Source organism: Triticum aestivum, chromosome 1D (assembly GCF_018294505.1).
Source record: "Triticum aestivum cultivar Chinese Spring chromosome 1D, IWGSC CS RefSeq v2.1, whole genome shotgun sequence".
Lineage (NCBI taxonomy): Eukaryota > Viridiplantae > Streptophyta > Magnoliopsida > Poales > Poaceae > Triticum > Triticum aestivum.
Window position 1 is genome coordinate 293,167,252 of NC_057796.1, and position 18,587 is coordinate 293,185,838.

The following is an 18,587-nucleotide window of genomic DNA, read 5'->3' on the forward strand; positions in this document are numbered from 1 at the left end:
AGGGGAAGAACAGCCTCCTGAGGTTGAGGTGTTCTTGTGCTCGGTGTGTGGCTAAGGGTTGGCTCAAGATCAGATCAGTTGCCTCCTACTGTGGTGGCTAGTACTATTTATAGAGGTCCTGGTCCTCTCCCCAAATATTGAGCGGGAAGGGAGCCAACAACGGCCAATTTGAAAGGGGACAACAAGTACAACTTATCCTGACAAAAGTAGTCTTCGCCTGCAAAAGGCTCTGGCAGTGACGCGGCCTTGGGCTCCATGGTGACTTCCGTCTTGCCGTCCTGCTGGTCTTGGTCTCGTTGCACCGATATGGAAACCTTTGATCGACGCCTCGGTACTCCTCGCCTGCGCTTGCTTCCTTAGCACCAAAGAGGAAACAAGGACACTGTGCGCGCTGGCGCCTGCCTGGTCTCGATCGTCATGGCTCATGTCACGAGAACCTCGCGAGGTTTGCCTTGCCTTGATCTCTCCGCCCCTCGCGAGCCAACCTGGTGAGGCTGCTCCCGAGGAGGTCTTGTGTCGTCCGCCTCGCGAGGCTTGGCCCCTCACGAGGGTCTTGAGTGCTTGTTGGTGAAGATGGGCCGTACGGGCCCGCTCGCAGAGCCACACCGTGGGCCGCAGGCAGGCAAGTCTGGGGACCCCCGTTCCCAGAACACCGATAGTAGCCCCCGGGCCCAAGGCACGCTCGGGCTCGGCTTCGAGGCGAAGCCAAAGGTCAAGTGCAGAGCGCCGCGGGCCCCAATAGCCTGCGGCCTTGGTCGACGCATGGCGATTGATTGGACGTGAGCGTCTCCGCTTCCCCACCCTGCCTCAGCAACTGCCCGACTTGACAAGTCCCATGCGACATGCAAGGAAAAACCATCATTACCTGTGAACGTGGGGGGCGCTGGTTGGCCTTCTCCTGCTGTAAATGGGGAGGGGTGCGGAGCCCCCGCCGCCCATCTCTTCCCATTCTGCTTGCTTCTCCCCGTGCTCCATTGCCAGCAGCGACACCAATGGCGCCGTCGAGGAGGTTCTCTGCTGCGGAGAAGGGGAAGGCCGCTCGCGAGGGGCCCGGCTCCCCGGCGCCCAAGCGTGGACGTGGCCGTCCCCGCAAGAACACCGCGACCCCCGCCGCGGCCCCCCGTTCCCGCGGTGGCGCTGTTGCGCGTGGCAGGGGTCGTTCCAGTCGTGGCAGCCCTGTCAATGAAGGGAGACGTGCCATGGTTGCACGGCCTCCCCGGCCGCGCTTCCACTCGGCGGAGGTGCTGCCGGAGTTACTCGTCTGGTCGGAGAACCCGGCCGGCAACTGGCTTCAGCTCCCGCGCTTCTTCGCCGACGAGCTGCTAGCCTCCGGTCCAGGTGGGCTCTGGCTGTAGGCGGACGGTTGCCGCAGCAGGGCTTCTTGGGCTGCAGTCGAGGTCTCCATCGCGGGCAACATAGCTCTGGCCTGCGGTTGGCAGACGTTTGCCCGCGCGCGCGGCCTGAGCAGGCGGTGCACCCTCCATTTCAAGTACGACGGTGATGCGACCCTCTACGTGAGGGTGTTTGGGGAAGATGGTCGCCGCACCGGGTGCTGCCCCGAGGTGAACGACGGTGAGGAGGTGCTCGGCCTTGGCGACGGTCGGGACGAGGAGGAGGGCGAACCCGTCCTTGGTGCCGTCCGTGTCTCGTCCAGCTACGGTGGCTCTTCCCCTGGCGACAGCTCCAGCAGTGGTGGCTACGACCAGCCCCCCGCCACCGCGCCCACTTCGAAGGTTGCAGCGGGTCGTCTCGTCGCTGCGCCTCCGTGAAGCGAGAGGAGGGGTCCGGCTGAGCTCAGGACGATGCCAGGAGCCTGCCCCCGTGGACCACTGTAAGGGCAGGCGCCGTTTTTATTTTGTTCTTCCTTTCCTTCCTGCATCAAAAAGAAACCAGTGTGGGCCCCGGAGGGGCGTGTACCGAACTATGATTTCTCAGTCGTTATGCTAAGTTGGTTGCTTCCGTGCGGTGTCGTTATTTTGTGTAGAGACAACTTAGCTTGGCACGTTCGGGGTAGCCTCCTCTTCACGAGGCACTCATTTCCTGGTGCCTGTAAAGGCCTTCCTTGATTCAGTGGGCGCTTAGGAACTGCAAAAAATTCATTAGGAAGCTCGCTAGGATGCTTATCGTTCACCCGAGCCTTGACCCGGCGCTTCATATCGCGGTACCCGAGGGGCACGGATTAGGAGAGATGCGCCAGCTTGTGGGCTCGAATGAGGGTGCCTCGCGAAAAGGCAGACGGAAGGCAGAGAAAAGGAAAAACGCTCGCGAGGGCACCTGCCTAGCCCCCTCGCGAGGTATACGAGAGAGAGAACATGTTAAACTGGTGTCGGGAACAACAGTAAAAGGAGGCGGAACCAAATTAGCAAGGAACACCAGAAGCAAACTTCAATTAAAAGGCGGCGAGCCAACTGCGGAAAGCAAATAAAAAGCCGCGTCCGGCACCTAGTCTAGTCTTCAAGTCTTCTCACCAGCGCGGAGCTAAGTGCTGCCACTAGGACGTGGGAGGGAGCCCCCGAGGCCTGAGGGCGGCACTCCTGAGACTCCGGGGCGTGTACAGCCCCACTCGTTATTACATGAGAGTGTCACGGGCGGTGATCTTCACAGGCACCGGGCCTTCTTCACAGGCACTGGGCCTTCTTCATGGGTAGAACTCCCAGAGGTGCTGGATGTTCCAGGCGTTCTGGATGGGTACCTCGTCCTGTGTCTCCAGGCGCGCGACGCCAGGCCTGGAGACATGGATGACCTTGAACGGGCCCTCCCACATGGGTGAGAGCTTATGCAGCCCTTCCCTGGAGAGGACCCGCCTCGAGACGAGGTCACCCGCCTCGAGCGTCCTGGAGCGGATGTTGCGGCAGTGGTATCGCCGCAGCGCCTGCTGATACCTTGCCGCCCCCAGTGCGGCTTCGCGGCGGCGTTCCTCCCCCAGCACGAGGTCCATCCCCCGCGTGGCGTCCTGCTGCGCTTCATCAAACGCCAGGACCCGTGCGGAGCGATGATTGACCTCGTGAGGGAGGACCGCTTCTGCTCCGTAGACGAGGAAGAACGGGGTCTCACCCGTTGGCTTGGTGGCAGTGGTGCGGATGGACCACATCATGGACTGAAGCTCGTCGTATCAGCCCCTGCCGTAGGCCTCGAGCTTCTTCTTGAAGGTCCTGGTCTTGAGGCCCCTCAGGACCTCTGCGTTGGCGCGTTCGGCCTGACCATTGCACCTGGGGTGCGCCACTGAAGCATAGCAGATCTGCGTTCCAAGGTTAGCACAATATGTCTTGAAGAGATTCCTAGTGAATTGCGAGCCATTATCAGTGATGATGCGGCTGGGGACCCCGAAACGGCTCACGAGACCCTTGATGAACTTGACCGCGGAGCCCGCTGGGATGGTGTGGACGGCTTCCACCTCTGCACACTTGGTGAACTTGTCAATGGCGACGTAGAGGTAGCGGTAGCCCCAGGCACTCGAGGGAACGGGCCTAAGATATCCAGCCCCCAGACCGCGAACGGCCATGTGAGTGGGATGGTCTGGAGGCCCTGAGCTGGCTGATGGATCTGCTTGGCGTGGAACTGGCAGGCTTCACAGGACTTCACCAGCTCGGTTGCATCGTTGAGGGCCGTGGGCTAGTAGAATACGCTGCGGAATGCCTTGCCGACGAGGGTCTGTGATGACGAGTGGTGCCCGCAATCCCCAACGTGTATGACAGATAGCAACTCCTTCCCTTGATCCCTGGAGATGCAACGCAGTGAAACATCATTTGGTCGCTTCCTGTACAACTCACCGTCCCGAATGCAGTATGCCGTGGCTTGCCCGGCCACGCGCTCCGCGTCCTCCTCCTTCTCCGGCAGCGTCCCTTGCATCAGGTATTCCTTGAATTCCTTGGTCCAGCATCCCTCCTGGGGCTCGAGCGCCAAGAGTAGGCGCGCTCCCGAAGTCGGGCCATAGGCTGGGGCTCCTATGGCAGGCGGCTGCGGGAGTTCCTCCCGAGGCTGAGCTGTCCTTGAAAGTGGTGGTGCTGCTGATGGCTTGAAGAGCCGCTCCTCGAAGATGCCAGGCTCTTGGGGCTGCCGCTTGGATGCCCTCCTGGCAATGTCATCAGCTTCCTTTTTGGTGCCGCGGGGCAGAAGCTGCAACTCCAGGCCCAGGAACTGCTTCTCCATCTTGCGCACCTCCGCGAGGTATGCCTCCATGTGCTCGTCCTTCGGCTCGTATACCTTGTTGGAGAAGTTGACGAGGAGCTGCGAGTCGCCCCTAACGGTGAGGCGCTTCACCCCCAGAGCTGCCGCAGCTTTCAGGCCAGCTATGAGGCCTTCGTATTCTGTGATGTTGTTAGAGACCTTCTCACCCCGTTGAAATCAGAGCTGCACGACATAGTAGAGCTTGTCTTGGGTGGGCAAGATAAGTACTGCTCCAGCCCCCGCGCCCTGGTGCACGAAGGCACCATCGAAATACATGACCCAGCCGTCAGGCGCTTCACTTCCCGGCGAGGTGGACCGGTCCTCGCCTACTTCAAGAGTCGGGGCATCCGTCCATTCTGCCATGAAGTCAGCGAGCGCGACTCCCTTGATGACCCTGGTAGTGCTGAACTCCAACTGGAATGCCTGCAACTCGATGTTCCACTCAGCGACCCTTCTGGCAGAATTGGGGCTCCTAAGCACTCTCTCCAATGGGTAGGCTGAGACAACCTTGATGGGGTGGCCCTGGAAGTAGTGCCGCAACTTACGCGAGGCCACCAAGAGCGCGAGTAAGAGCTTCTGAGGCATGGGATATCATGCCGTTGCGTCCCGCAACACCGTGCTGACAAAATACACCGAGTGCTCGACGAGAGCTGGCGCGTTGGTGAGGCTCGTGTCTTGCGGAAGCTGGGGCGTATCCTAAGGTGGTGGAGCTTCCGACGCTTGATCGCTTGTTGGGATCTCGGCGGCGTCGTCCTGCGAGCTTGGTCCTTTGCGTTTGTTGCTACGGCTCTTGCGGCGCCTTCATGATCTTGCATCGTCTCGGCTGACGACGTAGCATGGCGCGACGCGCCTTTGGCTTGGCGCTCTTCCCGAACCGCCACCAGAGCCGCGCTGGCAGTGTACAGGGTGGCAGCAAGGTAAAGCACTAAGGGCTCGAGGGGCCGTGGTGCCACCATCACCGGAGGGCTGGTCAGGTATCTCTTGAGGTCTTGAAAAGCTCGGTCGGCCTCCGGGGTCCATTTGAACGGGCCCTTCTTCTTCATCAGCTTGAAGAAGGGCAGGGCGCCCTCTCCCAGCTTGGAGATGAAGCGCCCCAACACAGTCACCCGACCAGCCAGCTTCTGCATTTCCTTGAGGGTCTGCGGTAGGCTCATGTCTTCAATGGCCTTGATCTTTTCCGGGTTCGCCTCGATCCCTCTGTGGGACACGAGGAAATCCAGCAGCTTTCCGGAAGGGACACCAAACACGCACTTCTCCGGGTTAAGCCGCAAGTTCACCTGGCGCAGGCTCGCGAAAGTCTCCTCTAGATCTTGGATCAAGGTTCTCGCCTTCCGAGACTTCACCACAATGTCGTCGACGTAGGCCTCCGCGTTTCTTCCGAGCTGCTGCCCTAAGGCGATGTGCATCAACCGCTGAAAGGTCGCGCCTGCGTTACGCAGTCCGAAAGGCATGCACGTGTAGCAGTACACCCCACATGGGGTCAGAAAGTCTGTCTTCTCTACATCTTCTACCGACATCTTGATCTGGTGGTACCCCGAGAGTGCATCCAGGAAGCACAGCAGGTCGCACTCGGCGGTGGAGTCGACGATTTGGTCAATGCGGGGAAGCGAGAACGGATCTTGAGGGCAGGCTTTGTTGAGGTTGGTGAAGTCGATGCACATTCGCTCCTTCCCGCCTTTCTTCGGCACAACGACGGGGTTTGCCAGCCATTCGGGGTACCGAACCTCGCGAATGGCACCCGCTGCCTCTAACTTGCGGGTTTCTTGGACGATGAAGGCCTGTTTTTCAGTGGACTGCCATCTCGCTCGCTGCTTCACAGGGCGTACATTGGGGCCCACCCTTAAGTGATGCTGAATCACCTCTCTCGGGACCCCCACCAGCTGCTTGGGTTCCCATGCGAATATCTCCTTGTTTGCGCGCAAGAACTTCACCAACCCTTCCTCTTGGCCTGGGTCGAGGTCGGCACCTATGGTAAAGGTGGCTCCCGAGGACCCGTCCTCATCGACCGGCACCTGCTTGGTTTCCGCCTTATCTTGGGTGAACAGTTGCTTCTTCTTGGTTGGTGCGGCTCCCTTGGCCTCGGAGGCGCCCATGCTGACGGGTTGTGCCGCCGTGGCGGTCTTGAGGGCAAGCTTGAGCACCGCCAGGTCCTCCTTGGCATCCCCCTTGATGGTGAGGACGCCCTTGCTTCCAGGCATCTTCATGAGGTTGTAGGCCAGATGGGTCGCTGCCATGAACTGGGCCAGAGCTGGGTACCCGAGGATGGCGTTGTATGGGAGGCCGATGCGGGCGATGTCGAAGTCGACCAGCTCGGTGCGTAGTTATCGGGCGTGCCGAAGGTGACAGGGAGGCGGATCTGCCCCAGGGAGTGGGCGGCGCCGCCGCCAACCCCTAAGAAAGGCTTGCTGAGGCTAAGCTGCTCGAGCGGTACGTGAAGAAGGCTGAAGGCCTCCACGGAGAGCACGTTGAGGCCGGCGCCGCCGTTGATGAGGGTCTTGGTGACGGCCACATTGCAAATGGTGGGCGTGCAAAGGATCGGGAGCATACCCGAGCCGACGGTGGTGACGGGGTGGTCTTTCGAGTCGAAGGTGAGGTCGGCCTCGGGCGCTGCCCAGCCCGGCGGAGCCCCCGAGCGCTTGGAAGCGGCGCCGATCTGGCGAAGGAACGGCTTGACATGGTGATCTGAAGGCGGTGCTTGAGAGCCGCCTAGCAGGGCCGCGACCGCGTGGTGCGCCGGTGCCGCATAGCGCGCAGTGAAGAGGCCGCACAGCTCCTCCCAAGATGCCATCGTGGATCCGGGGAGGTTGAGCAGCCAGGCGCGCGGCGCGCCAGTGAGGGCCATGGGAAGACAGTTGGCCATGACCTTGTCGTCACCCCCGGCCTCGAGGACGGCCTCCTCGTATGCCAGCAGGAAAGCTGATGGGTCCGCCGCGCCGTCGTAGCGCGGCGGCATCTCCGGCTTGAACTTGGGCGGCCACTGCACCTGTCGCAAGGCGGGGGCCAGGGCTTAGAGCCCCCTGGCCCCGTCGTCGGCGTCAGCCGTCGGAGCCGGGAGCGGGACGCCTGCCATGAGGGTGGTGCGCGGTGGTGGCGGAACGCAGATCGACTGAAGGAAAGCCACGGCGCACCCCCTACCTAGCGCCAAATATCGGATCACGGTTCTGGCAAAACCCTTCAGGTTCGAACTCTGGGGTGCGCACGAAGATCTCCCCCTACTGATCCGCGTCCTAACTTGCTACGATCTCAAGGACTAACTCGACGAACTCGCAACACAAAGGACACAAGATTTATACTGGTTCGGGCCACCGTTGTGGTGTAATACCCTACTCCAGTGTGGTGGTGGTGGATTGCCTCTCGGGCTGAGGATGAACAGTTACAAGGGGAAGAACAGCCTCCTGAGGTTGAGGTGTTCTTGTGCTTGGTGTGTGGCTAAGGGTTGGCTCAATATCAGATCAGTTGCCTCCTACTGTAGTGGCTAGTCCTATTTATAGAGGCCCTGGTCCTCTCCCCAAATATTGAGCGGGAAGGGAGCCAACAACGACCAATTTGAAAGGGGACAGCTAGTACAACTTATCCTGAAAAAAGCAGTCTTCGCCTGCAAAAGGCTCTGGCGGTGACGCGGCCTTGGGCTCCATGGTGACCTCCGTCTTGCCGTCGTGCTGGTCTTGGTCTCGTTGCAACGATATGGAAACCTTTTCTCAACGCCTCGGTACTCCTCGCCTGCGCTTGCTTCCTTAGCACCAAAGAGGAAACAAGGACACTGTGCGCCTAGTCTCGATCGTCATGGCTCACGTCACGAGAACCTCGCGAGGTTTGCCTTGCCTTAATCTCTTCGCCCCTCGCGAGCCAACCTGGTGAGGCCGCTCCCGAGGAGGTCTTGTGTCATCCGCCTCGCGGGGCTTGGACCCTCGCGAGGGTCTTGAGTGCTTGTTGGTGAAGATGGGCCTTACGGGCCCGCTCGCAGAGCGACGCCGTGGGCCGCAGGCAGGCAAGTCTGGGGACCCCCGTTCCCAGAACGCCGACAGCGGCGGTAGGTATTTCCCTCAGATATGAAACCAAGGTTATCGAGCAAGTAGGAGAACCAAGCAACACAACGTAAACAGCCTCTGCACACAGATAACAAATCCTCGCAACCCGATGTGTTAAAGGGGTTGTCAATCCCTTTCGGGGTACGGCGCCTCAAGATAGGCAAAATGGATGTGAGGAAAATTTAGTAGATTGATATATCGAACGCCAAACAAAATAAATAAGAATAACTTGCAGCAAGGTATTTTTTTATTTTTGGTTTAGTAGATCTGAAAATAAACGCAAGGAAAAAGTAGATCGCAAAGGCAAATATATGAGAAAGAAGACCCGGGGGTCGTAGGTTTCACTAGTGGCTTCTCTCGAGAAAAATAGCAAACGGTGGGTAAACAAATTACTGTTGGGCAATTGATAGAACTTCAAATAATTACGACGATATCCAGGCAATGATCATTACATAGGCATCACGTCCAAGATTAGTAGACCGATTCCTGCCTGCATCTACTACTATTACTCCACACATCGACCGCTATCCAACATGTATCTAGTGTATTAAGTTCATGAAAAAATGGACTAATGCAATAAGAACGATGACATGATGTAGACAAGATCCGTTTATCTATTGCGTAGATGTAGATCCCATCTTTTTATCCTTAGTAGCAACGATACATACGTGTCGGTTCCCTTTCTCTCACTGGGATCAAGCACCGTAAGATCGAACCCACTACCGAGCACCTCTTCCCATTGCAAGATAAATAGATCAAGTTGGCCAAACAAAACCCAAATATCGGAGAAGAAATACGAGGCTATAAGAGATCATGCATATAAGAGATCAAAGAAACTCAAATAACTTTCGTGGATATAAAAAGATATAACCGATCATAAACTCGAAGTTCATCAGATCCCAACAAACACACTGCAAAAGAGTTACATCATATGGATCTCCAAGAGACCATTGTATTGAGAATTCAGCGAGAGAGAGGAAGCCATCTAGCTACTAACTACGGACCCAAAGGTCTGCAAAGAACTACTCACGCATCATCGGAGAGGCACCAATGGAGGTGGTGAACCCCATCCGAGATGGTGTCTAGATTGGATCTGGTGGTTCTGGACTCTGCGGCGGCTGGATGAATATTTTGTCGACGCTTTTAGGGTTTCTGGAATATTGGGGTATTTATAGAGCAAAGAGGCGGTCCGGGGGCACCCGAGGTGGGCACAACCCACGAGGGCGCGCCCTGGTGGGTTGTCCCCCCCTCGGGACTCCCCCCCAAGTGCAACCAGAGCCCAACTTCTTCCTTTTGGTCCATAAAAAATCTTCGTAAAGTTTCGGGGCATTTGGACTCCGTCTGATATTGATTTCCTGCGATGTAAACAACATGCAAAAAACAGCAACTGGCACTTGGCACTATGTCAATAGGTTAGTACCAAAAAATGATATAAAATGACTATAAAATGATTATAAAACATCCAAGATTGATAATAAAACAACATGGAACAATCAAAAATTATAGATACGTTGGAGACGTATCAACATCCCCAAGCTTAACTCCTGCTCGTCCTCTAGTAGGTAAGTGATAAAAACAGAATTTTTGATGTGGAGTGCTGTTTATCATGTCATATCATATTCTTTTCTTTATAGCATGGACATTTGGACTTTTATGTGATTCAAAGCAATAGCCTAGTTTTGACATAATAATTTAGATACTGAAGCATATCAACAAGCAACCATGTCTTTCAAAATATCAATGCTAAAACAAGTTATCCCTAGCCCATCAGGCTCAAACATTGATCCATTCATGAAACACACTCGAATATTAGCTACACCTAATACTTACGTACGATCATATTGCCTCTTAGTTGGTGCTTTTATAAGAGAAGATGGAGACTCGAATTCAAAATAAAAATTGCATAAAGTAAAAGAAAGGCCCTTCGCAGAGGGAAGTAGGGATTTGTAGAAGTGCTAGAGCTCAAAGTGAAAAATTAGAGATAAAAACATTTTGGGAGGTGTATCCATCCCACCAGCGAAAACGACGTAGAGCTTCGAACACTTCCCATGCTAGATATGCCATAAGCAGTTCCCAAACAGAATATAAAGTTTATTCCTTTTTCCACCATACTATCACTTTCGATGGCTAACCGTATCCACGGGTGCCTTCCATACCAACACTTTCCAAAGAATTTATTATTTGACAACATAAAGTAAATTCATTTTTGCATTTCGGGACAGGGCATCCCTAAAACCTTTGCCTTACTCTCGTGCAATGACAAGTGAATAAACACTCATCGTGAGAATAACACATCCAGCATGGAAAATATTAGCCACCCGTTACCATTCCGCGAGCGAAACAAACACGCAAAAGAGAAGTTTATTTTGAAAATTAGAGATGGCACATGCAAATTTGCTTAGAACGGCAAAAGAATACCACATATAGGTAGATATAGTGGACTCATGTGGCAAAATTGGTTTAAAGGATTTTGGATGCACAAGTAGAGATCATACTTAGTGCAAAACAAAGGCTAGCAAAAAAGATTGAGAAGCGACCAACCAAGAAACGAATAGTCTCATAAGCAAGCATTAAGCGTAATTAACACCGAATAATGCACCATAAGTAGGATATAATTTTCATTGCATGATTATTGACTTTCATGCTTGCATAGGGAATCACAAACCTTAACACCAATATTCTTACTAAAGCATAATTACTCATTAACATAACTCACATATCACGTCATCATATCTCAAAACTATTACTAAGAATCAAGTTTATTTTGTCCAATGATCTTCATGACATTTTTTCTTTACTTTATCCTTCTTGGATATCTATCACTTTGGGACTAATTTTCATGTGTTTCTTTTCATAAGCTCAAACAAATATAAGTGAAGATCATGAGCATAACAAATTTTCTTTCTCTCAAAATAATTTAAGTGAAGCAAGAGAGAATTTCTTCAAAATTTTACTAACTCTCAAATAAATCTAAGTGAATCAAGAGATCATTTCTTCAAAAATACTAAGCACACCGTGCTAAAAAAGACATAAGTGAAGCACTAGAGCAAGTCCTAGCTCATAAAAGATTTAAGTGAAGCACAGAGAGTCATTCTAACAAGTCATGATATAATTTTGGCCCTCTCAAATAGGTGTGTCCAGCAAGGATTGATGACTTAAAACACAAAATAAAACAAGCAAAGACACATATCATACAAGACGCTCCAAGCAATACACATATCATGTGACGAATAAAAATATTGTCTCGAGTAAAATACCGATGGTTCTTAGAAGAAAGAGGGGATGCCACTCGGGGGCATCCCCAAGATTAGTTGGTTGCTCATTCTTGGATAATAGCTTGGGATGCCGGGGCATCCCCAAGCTTAGGCTCTTCTATCCTTCTTTCATCCATCGTAAGATAACATAAGACTTGAAAACTTCAATCACACAAAACTCAACAAAACCTTTGTGAGATCCGTTAGTAAAAGAAAGCAAACCATTACTATAAGAGCTGTATCAAACCAATTCATGTTTTGTTTTTGTATTATATCTACTGTATTCCAACTTTTCTATGGAAAAAACTCATCAAAGAAAACCTTAGAGCCATCAAAATAAGCACACAACACAAAGAAATCAGAATCTGTCAAAACAGAACAGTCTGTAGTAATCTAGAACTTTTGAATACTTCTGTAACTGTTTCTTTACCAAATTAGGAAGACCAGGGTAATTTGTATATTAAACTTCTGCAAAACAAATCAGGGCAAAAGCTCTTTTCTGTGATTTATGAAAATTAATTTCGTGAGCGCAAAGTTTCTGTCTTTTTTCAGCAGGATCAAACAACTATCACCCAAGAAGATCCTAAAGGCTTTACTTAGCACAAACACTAATTAAAACATAAAAACACAATCATACCAGAGGAATAATTGTGTGATCACACAAGAACAGAAAGCAAAAAGCAAAAATAAATTTTATTCATTGGGTTGCCTCCCAACAAGCGCTACTGTTTTATAGCCATTAAGATAGGCTTTGAGATTTCAATGATGCTCACATGAAAGATAATAATTGAAACACAAAGGGAGCATCATAAAACATATGACAAACACATTTAAGTCTAACATACTTCCTATGCGTAGGAATTTTATAAGCAAACAAATTATCAAGTCAAGAAACATCTAACATATGCAAAGAAGAGGAATAAAACATTGACGATCTCAACATAACGAGAGGTAATTTAGTAACATGAAGATTTCTACAACCATATTTTCCTCTATCATAATAATTACATGTAGGATCATAATAAAATTCAACAATATAACTATCACATAAAATATTATCTTCATAATCCACATGCATGCAAAGTTGACACTCTTCCAAAATAGTGGGATTATCATCAAATAAAGTCATGACCTCTCCAAGCCCACATTTATCAAGAATTTCATAAGATTGATCATTCTCCAAAGTAGTGGGATCATTATCACCTAGAGTGGACACTCTTCCAAACCCACTTTCAATATTATCACAAACATATTCATCATGAGGCTTAAATAAATTTTCAAGATCATAAGAAGAATCACCCCAATCATCACTACAAAAAAATACACTTCCGTGATGATACATGTTTGTCATAGTAGGTCGCGTTTTTTGTCATGCATGTACATCCATGACAATTTTATGACAGAATCAAGATAGTCATACCCGTGCTGTCGTAGAAGTGTTCCATGACATTACCAAAATTATCATCACGGAAGTGTCGACTTCCATGACGATAAATCGCGTGTCACAGAAGTGCTTTCGTCAAGGGTGACCGACACGTGGCATCGACCGTAACGGAATGCCGTTAAGCTATCGGGTCCGGTTTTGGATCCGATAACCCGCTAACAGCCCCGACCAATGGGGATTTTGCACGTGTAAAATCATCATTGGCTGGAGGAAACACGTGTCGGCTCAGCGTCGGGACAAATGTCATCCACTCGTTGGACCGAAGGCACCTATGATACGTCGACACGTGGCATAGCCGAACAGAGGCCCATTCCTGTGAAAAGGCCGGCCCGTTTGACTTGGTCAAAAGGTGGCGGGCCGGCCCACGGAAAGCCTGTTAACGGCCTGTTCGCATATAGCCCATTTACAGCTCGCTAACCCAGGGCCCGTTACGACCTATCCGAATTAGGCCCAGTAGCGTCATCTGGGCCATCCAATATGATTCCAGCCCATTTTAAGTTCCGGCCCATGTATGGCCCATGACGTCTTTCGGCCATATGAGGCCCTTTGTAACTCTTGGCCCATTAACGGCCCATGGTGAAACTGGCCCGTAATGAACAGTGTATCACTTTATACCCATTAACGACCCATTAATCCATTAGGCCGTTTGCAACCCATGTTATCTTTCGGCCTTCTCAGGGCCCATTTATTCTTGGGCTCATTTCCAGCATTCGTTACTTACGACCCGTTACTGCCTTTTTCTGCTTGTGGGCCAAATTCAGCCCGTGGTTACAGTCGGCCCGTTTGTGGCCCGCTAATATGTTGGGCCATTTTCATAGCGTCATCAAATATGGCCTATTAACGACGGCCCGTTATGGTCGGCCCATGAACGGACGACTCCAACTCTAGCCCGTTTACGGCCATAATGCGGTCTGTTCTTGGCCCATGTTTGGCCAATCGATCATACGGCCCGTCTAAGGCCCATTGATGATACGGCCAGTAGAAGGCCCATTGTTTCTAAGGCCCGTAGAAGGCCCATTGTTTCTACGGACCGTAGAAGGTCCATTGTTTCTATGGCCCTTAGGAAGCCCAGTGTCACTATAGTAAATATGTAGCCCATGGCCTATTAAAGGCGGGAAACTACTAGAGGTTTAGACCTGCTAGTGGCCCAAGATGATTATAGGCCCACGTTTTGGCCCATATGAGTAACGGGCCGGCCTGAAGACCGACAACACTGAGATCCACTGAACCTTCCAGCCTAAATTACAGCATACCGACCAAAGAATAAACCTAGAGTATACAACAAAGAAATTACGGCATATTACATCCACTGGGCATCAAAGTTCGCTATCGGTGATAATAAAGCGCAACATGACTGCGGATTACATACACTGGGCATCAAAGGTCGCCACCAGTGCATATAAATGCGCCGACAAAAGAATATACAAAACTAAGAGCACTTCAGAAGGCACTAGACCTGGCAAGCTCGGGCCCCGCAAGCAGCCGAACAAGCTGATGAGACCTCAGTTGTGTCAACGATAGATGCTTCATCCCTAGCTGTATGCCACCATAGTGCGCAAGGCAGTCCCCTGACATCTTCATTACATCTTTGACTTCAAGTCGGAGCTGAGCTGAAGCAAGCCTTTCCACTTTAAGTTGACACTGAAGATGTCAAACTGATTGAGGCAGCGACTGCACAGAGGTTGTCTCACACCTGCTGGTGAGTAGCTTCAACTCACTGTCTTCATCAAGACAGGACCTTGGGGTCATCTCGCTGTCCTCAAGATGGTTTGGCTCACTATCTTTCCGAAAGTTCTGCCTGGCATAAGAGATACGACTCTGAAAGAGAAACAAGGAGACACGTAAGAGGTTTCACAATTATATAAGCAAATAAATGGATCTGTTCTGCATAAGGAACATGTTTTTACAACTACAATTTAAAACTGGTAATTGTTGCAAACATCCAATCAGATGTAAATAGCAGTGGAGGAAATGATGCCTATCCAAATCTATACTAGAACAAAGTTTGAAGGCTTGAGAAGGATGAACTTACATTACATGTTAACACGGGCTGGACAAAGCCCTTCTCCATGTTGATGGAAAGATAATTCAATAAATTCCCCAAAGAAAATTCTTTATAAGCGTTGCCATTATTCTACATTTTGCAAAGAGTAAATATAGATCAAATAATATTGGAAGAAATAGAGGATAAGGAAGCTCAGGTGCAAACCGATGATACATAATCAAATAGCAATTAATTAAGTACATCGTTACAAGGCAAAAGGTACTGACAAGAGGAATGCAGACATCAACGTGTGCAGTGGCATTGGCTTTATTCAACATTTTGGTAACAGTAAATGTAGAAATGATAATTTGGAGAAAGTGGAGGGCAGGGCAGATAAGATAAAGAGTAATGCTAGACAATCAACTATCTCGCGATGGATGTACAGTAATACCACCACCGTCCGTTATTAGTTCTCGCTCAAATGGATGTATCTAGCACTATTAAGTTCTAAATACATCCAATTGATCAACAATTAATTCGATACAGAGGGAGTACATGACAACAGGTACTTACATGAGCAATCCAAAACTTCATAACCATTGTGTTAATTCTACATTTATCTAAGAGTAAATATAGATCTTATAATTTCAAGCAAAGGGAGGATAAAGAAGCGAACATTTATAGTGATGCTACATAATCAAACAGCAATGAGTGTAAGTATGCTGACAAAGGGCAAGAGGTACTGACAAGAGCAATGCAGAGCCCAGTATTGTCGTGAGATCCTATGATCCTTTGAGCAAGGAGATTCATTTGAAATTAGTTTTCATACAAGAGAGAAGGTAAGGCACATGCAGAAATTTAGGAGTTCAAATTTTGAATTGATATCATAGACAGTACCCGACGCTGGGCTGTCAGCAGTTCTAATAGGGGTTTGGCCACCGGAGTAGGGGCAAAGTCTGTTACAGTTGGGCCTGTGTTTTCTGTGGCTGCTGATCTATCTGATTTAACAGGTATCACTACCTTTTCCAAATACCTAGTTTGAACTCCTTGAGGATCTGCAATCACCCTCTTCCTTTTGGACATCAATTACGAAGAACAACATTTGACTGAAAAAACATAGTATGATGACACATGGAATAGGTACAGAAAATGGTTAGGTATGGCATATACTCATATATGATGCTTAAACTAAGCAGATGGTGTAACAAAGTAGAAGTAATGCAAGAGGTCAGATGCAAAATATGTGCGACCAATACAACCTTGCCAAGTTAGAGCATGCACCATGATGGGTGAATAAGATAGGCCATCCTCCACCATGCCAAGTTTGTTAGCCAGTGGATTATTCCGCAATATTCCTCTCGTGTGCTCATTCTCATATTCATTTTGATAATGTTCAATACCTGACATGCATGAAAACACAAAAACAAGTGAGATTATTTTTGTAATGCAGAAGTGATTCTAATATAATACTTCCTCCCTGTAAACCCCTTTGTGTTATCTCTGAAATTCTTCTAAGAGGTGCCATGCATGCTGTAATTTGGTGTGTGCAATAATATAATGTGGCCTACTACTCAAAATATGAGAGCTCCAGAAGTGATGATACTTCGCAGATGACAGGTTCAACATATAGTAAAGAAGAACAAGTCGACCTGACCTGACAGATTCAAAATATACTAAGGGAGAATAACTCGATCTGACCAGTCGACCGCAAGAGAAGAGGATCATCTTAAAGAAGATCAGAAGAGCAAGCAGATTGAAGATATTACAAGTCTTTCTATACAATGTCGGTTGGCCACCCATGATGAACCAGAGCACACAGAGAAATACTACTCCTTCCGGTCTCTCCATATGTGGCTCACATGCATTTCGAAACTAAAGTAGGAACATTTAGCTGACCAATTAAACATCTCTCAGTTTTTCTAATATCAGCATAATATCAGATTTGAATTTGTACAACTAAGCTTGTTTAGCTTGATGGGTGGAGCAGTGCTATTACGAGACTAACCACGTAGGCTGACCGTGGTCATCATAAAATGGGGAAACCGTAAGCATGATGAGTATAGTGTTGACCGTGGCAGTGGGATGGCAGATCTGAAGCTGCAAACCGCGCAAAGGGTAGTTAGCAACCGATATTTGCTTTGAAATAACAACTAAGATTTGGTATGGACAAGAAAGTACAGTCAACAAGTGACAAAGAAATACAATTCTGCTGTCTCTCTATATGTCGCGACATGCATTTGGAAACTCAAGTGGGACCTTTAGCTAACCAATTAAATGTGTCTGTTAACTAATATCAGTATCATATCACAATCATATTTGAACAACTAAGCTTTGGAATTTTGAGTGTTGTGTTGTTTAGCTTGAAGAGTGGAGTAATGCTAGTATGACAGGAAGCACCTACGCAGATCTTAGTAGAGTAGATAAAAGGGGAAAACCCTATGCATCAAGAGTAAAATCGGGAAAGTGGAACTAGCTGGACCAGTGGGTGGCGCACATGCTTTTCCAAACGAATATAGGAACAATAGGTAACCAATTAAACGTTCTCCGTTTTAGTAATATGAGCATTATATCAGATTCGTATTTCAACACGTAAGCTTTGGAATTATGAGTGGCATGTTGTTTCGCTTGATGGGTTGAGGTCTTGAGGAGCAGTGCTAGCACGGCACGAAGCAGTGAAGCACCTACGATGATGGTAGTGAATATAAAGGGGGGAAACCATAAGCTTTACGAGTATAGTGACCGTGACATGGCGGATCTGAAGGTGCAAACCGGACAAAGCTACTTCGCAACCAATGTTTGCATTCACCTAGCCACTATGATTTGGTACAGACAAGAAAAGTACAGTAAACAATTTAAGATCTATTTTCCGGGTGAGATCAATAACTTAAGCACATATCACTACAAAAAATACACTTCCGTGATGATACGTGTTTGTCACAGTAGGTCGCATTTTCTGTCATGCATGTACATCCATGACGATTTTATGACAAAATCAAGATAGTCATACCTGTGTTGTCGTAGAAGTGTTCCATGACATTATCAAAATTATCATCACGGAAGTGTCCACTTCCATGACGATAAATCCCGCGTCACAGAAGTGCTTTCGTCAAGGGTGACCGACGCGTGGCATCCACCGTAACGGAACGCCGTTAAGCTATCGGGTCGGGTGTTGGATCTGATAACCCGTTAACAGCCCCGACCAATGGGGATTTTCCACGTGTAAAATCATCATTGGCTGGAGGAAACACGTGTCGGCTCATCGTTGGGACAGATGTCATCCACTCATTGGACAGAAGGCGCCTATGATACGTCGACACGTGGCACGACCCAATAGAGGCCCATTCCTGTGAAAAGGCCGGCCCGTTTGACTTGGTCAAAAGGTGGCGGGCCGGCCCATGTAAAGCCTGTTGACGACCTGTTCGCATATAGCCCATTTACAGCCCGCTAACCCAAGGCCCGTTACGCCCTATCCGAATTAGGCCCAGTAGCGTCATCTGGGCCACCCAATATGATTCCAGCCTGTTTTCACTTCTGCCCTTGTATGTCCCATGACGTCTTTCGGCCCATATGATGCCCTATGTAACTCTTGGCCTACGAACGGCCCATGGTGAAACTGGCCCGTAATGAACAGTGTATCACTTTACACCCATTAACGGCCCGTGGTGAAACTGGCCCGTAATGAACAGTGTATCACTTTATACCCATTAACG